This window comes from Astyanax mexicanus, chromosome 13, assembly GCF_023375975.1.
Source record: "Astyanax mexicanus isolate ESR-SI-001 chromosome 13, AstMex3_surface, whole genome shotgun sequence".
Lineage (NCBI taxonomy): Eukaryota > Metazoa > Chordata > Actinopteri > Characiformes > Acestrorhamphidae > Astyanax > Astyanax mexicanus.
The window spans coordinates 29152861-29158326 of NC_064420.1; positions in this window are offsets into that span (position 1 = coordinate 29152861).

Below are 5466 nucleotides of genomic sequence, written 5' to 3' on the forward strand. Positions count from 1 at the left end.
AGTAAACAAAGTTATCGGAATATTGATTTCTGAATTCTTAAAACTTTATAAATAAGAACTTATTATATTATTTTTTCAGCCATTTCTCATCTCTCACGCTGTTCGTAGTTTATAGAATAAAACAACAATGTTCATTTTACTCAAGCATATATATATATATATATATAAATAGCAAAATCAGAGAAACTGACTCAGAAACTGAAGGGGTCCCTTATTTTTTTTCCGGAGCTGTATATATTGTTTAACCAATGATTTTTTTGTTTTATTGCTGATAAACTCAGGGAGTTTTTAGCCTGACAGGGCAGCAAAGCTACCAGCTAGTATAAATACAATGATAGTATATTAATAAATAAGATTATAGTCTGCAATCAGGATGCAAAACCCACCCAGTGAGCACACTGATTGGTCTACTAAGCAAAAGGATAGGCCAATCAGGATGCTCTGTATGTCACTCTTACTCCATCTGTCACTCACTCACTCATGTGCAAAACTGTCCGATGTACAAAGTCCTGATATGCGGGATATTGTAGATGACTTGTGGGCATCAGGGAGCCACTATCAATTTGCGTGAAAAAATCCTACGACTAGTGGGAGGAGCTTACCCCAAGAGTGTTGAATGGAGCACCCACCCACCCATCATTCCCAGAGAACACAGTGCCATTTGCTCGTCTATAACTTAATACAGGAACTCACTCAATCAATCAAAACTCAATCAAACCTCTATAAGCAATGAATGAAACTTTTAAAAAGTAGCTGAATGCATTCACTAAAAAAGGGTGTCCTCAAGCATTTAATGGTTTAGTGATTAAATGAGTGAGTGAGTTGGCTTGGTGAGTGAGTGAGTAAGTGGATAAATGAATGAATGGATGTGTTATAGAATGAGCAGAGTAAGAATAGAAAAAGCAGATGGATGGAGAGAGGAAGAGTGGAGGAGTTGTCTCCTAGGATGCGAGCCTGAGAAGAGGCTGATATGAATTTTTCACTTTCGTATCATCTTAATAGCGTCCATTGGGTCCATATGGGGCACGTCTCTATATGCAGAGTCTCTTAAACTCACAGCGCAGCAGAAATCCATACCCCGGCCACATGGGCTTTTCTCTTATTATGCAGTCTATGTGCAGTCAAGCTCAACTATGTTTTTTTTTTTTTTTTTTTTTTTTTAGGTCATAGGCTAGCGTTGCGCAACATCCTCCCTACGGTGCCCAGAGTACTGCTAATAGCAGCATTGTTCAAGCCCATCAGTTTGCCCGTTCTCAGAGTGGGCGTAGACAAAAGCTTTTGGCAGGCATGGGAGGACATGGAGAGCGCAGTTGGTTTAATGGTTCAGATGTTCCATAAGTGTGAAGTGGACACACCCTGCACTCAGTGAAGGAGCGATGTATTTTTTTTATTTTTTTTTGCCCATTTCGTTTCAATATAGGCAGTTCAGGCTGTTTAATCCTGAAGGGCGGACTAGCAAATGAGTCATGCTCCATTTGATCAAATGTTTCTGCTTTTAATTCCTTCATTCAAGCCTTTTTCATCTCAGTGTAAAGTGATATTTAGTATACCACACACTCTCTCTCTTTCCCTCTTTTCTTTAGGGTGATCTCACAGTTGCAAATTTCATTAGAATACACATGTGCCAAGCTGAATGAAAAGGTATTTTGGTGTTCTGTCACCATCTAAATGCTCATTTTTCTGTATGCAATCATGACTCCATGAGTATTCAGTCTGGATTTAATCATTAAGCATTGAATTGATTCATAGAGAAGACTCCTAAATGGATTTTTAATACTAACATCAGAATTACATCATTTCCACAATCTATTCAGTACCATTTAGTCTCTTTTTTAGGGACATCACAATCAGAGAACCTACATAGAAACATCCTGGCACAACCCTTTACCTGTCAAACCCCCACAAAGCCCCACCAACAAAATCAGTTGAGTTGAGGACCTTGGATAGTACACAGTAGGATAAGCCAGCAGACTTCATCTGAGGGAGGCATCTGTACCTGTTCTTTCAAATAATATGTTTTGTGCTTCTATTGCAGGTAAGCATGAACTAGCCTTTTTGTGTTTTGCCCTTAGCAGAAGGTAACGTGGTAAACACAAGACCACAATGACATAATTTCCAAGATCTATTCAATACCAATTAATCTTATTTTTTAAGGGACATCACAATAAGGGTATTTGCATAGAACCACCCAGATGCAACCTCCCGTCAACACCCCAAAACCCCACCCACTAGATCAGTTGAAGATCGGCCATTTATGTCTGTTGGTTGAAGACCTTGGACAGTACACAGAAGATTAGCCAGCAGACTTCATCTGAGGGAGGGATCTATATGTGTTCTTTGTGGCAAGTCACCAGATGAGGAACATGTAAGTACTTAAATAATTTTGGGCTTATTTTTGTGTTTTGCCATTTAGCACAAGCTAAAACTAACATGTGGTAAACACTCAGCATAAACATATCACAGCCAGCAACAGCTTATTTGCAAAAAAGTGACAGAGCCCTTAATTGGCTCACTCTGAAAGGGATTGAAACTGGCAAGAATAGAGCTGGTGAGACTTCTTTATGTGTGGGTGATTTTGTGCAAAGGACTTCATGAACATTTTGTGTGTAACCCATATACCTTTTCTAACTTTTCTAACTCTGAGTGTTCAGTCTGAATTTCCTCATCAAGCTTTGATCTGATTTATAGAGAAGACTCCTAAATGCATTTTATACCAACATTAGAATGACATAATTTCCAAGATCTATTCAGTACCATTTAATCTCTTTTTAAAAGACGTCACAATAAGGGAACCTGCATACAACCACTCTGACACAACGCCTTACCTTTCAGCCCTCCCCCCAGAGCCCCACCTACTGATCAGTTGAAGATCTGACATTTTGTTCTGTTGGTCGAGGACCTTGGACAGTACAGAGCAGGATTAGCCAGCAGACTTCTTCTGAGGGAGGGATCTGTACTTACTGGTGACAGAGCCCTTGAACAGACCATTCTGAAAGGAACTGAAACTGGCAATAACAAAGTGAATGAGATCTCTTTATGTGAGAATGATTTTGTGCAAAGAACTTCATGAACATTTTTGTATAACTTATAGACCTTTCCAAATTTGTGTAAAAAAGGAGGTATAATATGTTTTCTTTAAGCTTTCTACAGAAGTGCACAGATGTGTTTTTGGGACAGGGATTAAGTTAGTCCAAAACTAGGCTTAATCCCTGTCTGGGAAACTGCTTTCAGATCAGTTTATAGATGTGTCTTACTCAGTAGATAGGGAGCTTGTATTGTGAGCTTGCCATGGTTTGTCTCTGTCTTCTCTAAATTGCAGATTGATTAAGACAGTACATTTTAATGGCTTTTAAACTGGGTTTTTATCGAGTTATCCGGTTTAATTGACCAACATGACTACTCTAATACTCTAAAACAAGATTCCTTGCCCTTGCTTCAGCCTCTATGGACCTAGTGTGTGTGTGGTTTGCATAGTTAGCAGTATTGTAATGACTCTTGGCTGTGAGATTCTTTTGTTTGTGAGTGTTAAAGCAGCGGACTTGTCACGGTGATATAATGAATAAGGGCTCATCACCAGTGTGGACTGCCGTCCAATCCTCACGTCTCATCCGAAGGCGCCATTGAAAGATCCTGTAATCATTTTGAGTTTTGCAGGCTGTTGCTTCTGTGGTTTCAGCTCTAGTGGCGAGTTTTTAGAGTGTCTGAAGAAGAAGACAATGACACAAGGGTCATCCAATCAGCGTGCAGTCTGTCTTTTATTTGATTCATAAGTGGATGTGATGCCTAACAGATGCATTCTCTGGAACGAGGCAAAAGCTATTCATTTCTTCCCAGAAAATCGTTTTTTTCGTCGGCCCTGTCAGTAGTTGTGGGAATACTCATTCAGAGGACACAACCGGCTTAAGAAAACAATTATAGAAGGTTTTTTTTTACAATCGTTTTTAGTTTTTTCGAACCGTTTTCGCAGCCAGTTCCCAGTGCAGCAGCTGGTCTTACCTCAGTCTCTCAACAGAGCCTAATTTGGCAGAGTGAGGAACAGTGTGTCTACGAGTGTAGCCCCCTCACATAGCCACTCTCCCTGTCTGTATATACACTGACATGCCAAAAGTCATGGGATAGAGCAAAGGTGATGTTATAAAGGCTTCGCGCTTTATAACATCAGAAAAATATGCCCGTTTCTGACGCAACAGGCCACCCAACTCCTGGTACAAGCAGTCGTCATCTCATGCCTCGACTACTGCAATGCCCTGCTAACTGGCCTCCCGTCCTGTGTAGTAAAACCATTTTAAATGATCCAGAACGCAGCAGCACGTCTAAAACGGGCACATGTCACCCTGCTGCTCATTGAGCTCCATTGGCTACCAGTTGATGCTCGCATCAAATTCAAAGCTCTTACAATCGCCTACAAGGTGATGACAGAACAGGCTCCTTCCTACCTGCACTCGCTCCTGAAGGCTTACGCTACCTCCCGGCCGCTGTGCTCCTCCAATGAACGTCGCCTCGCTTTACCAAACATTCACACAAAGCAATCCAGACTGTTCTCATACAGAGTTCACCAATGGTGGAACAAACTACCTTCCACTACCAGATCAGGAGAATCTCTCACTATCTTTAATAAACTCCTGAAGACAGAGCTCTTCAAAGAGCACTTACTCTCCTAACACCTCTAACACACTAACTACTTCTAACCTCATTTCCTTCTTCCCCTCCTTCACTTCTCTATCCCTTTTTTCTCTTCGACCTCCTTTAAGCCCTATCTAAAAAATGTTTTATCGTAACTTCTATTATTTTTTTGTACTTGACTATTGTAAGTCGCTTTGGACAAAAGCGTCTGCCAAATGTAATGTAATGTAATGTAATGTAAAAGGTGTCAAACGTTTTTCACATTAGAAGTATAGATACTTGGGTTTTAAAAAAATACGTCTTTAGAAGTTGAAGTATCAACGCAGGCTTTTGACTACTTTGATGTAATATTAAAATATTAATGGTGAAAAACATGCACTAGAATGTACTAGGCTTTCTGTTTCAGCTGCATATACAGCTCTGGAAAATCAATGGACTACTTCAGTTTCAGACATCCAATATCTCTCTAAATTCCTTCATTATACCACTAATAAAATTTTTCCAAAGTAAGATTTGAAGTAATTTCTCTTATCCAGTGGGGTAGACCAGTGGGTTCCTCTGCTTTCCAGGATTGTGCATTTATACATTTGGCTTTAATAAGACATAAGTTCATCAGGGAGGATTCCTTTTCATGAATTCTCAAGCCATCTGGAAACATTTGAAAGATGCACAATTAAGGAACAATAGGAACCTTTTTCTGAAAAATAATTACTCCAGTAAAATATAGATAACCAATATTTCTACTTATGTAAGGCAACCAAGTATTTGTACTGTAAAACTTGACATCTCTGAATTACACTAGATAAATTGATGTGTTAAAAGGAAGTGTTATTTCAGAAAATG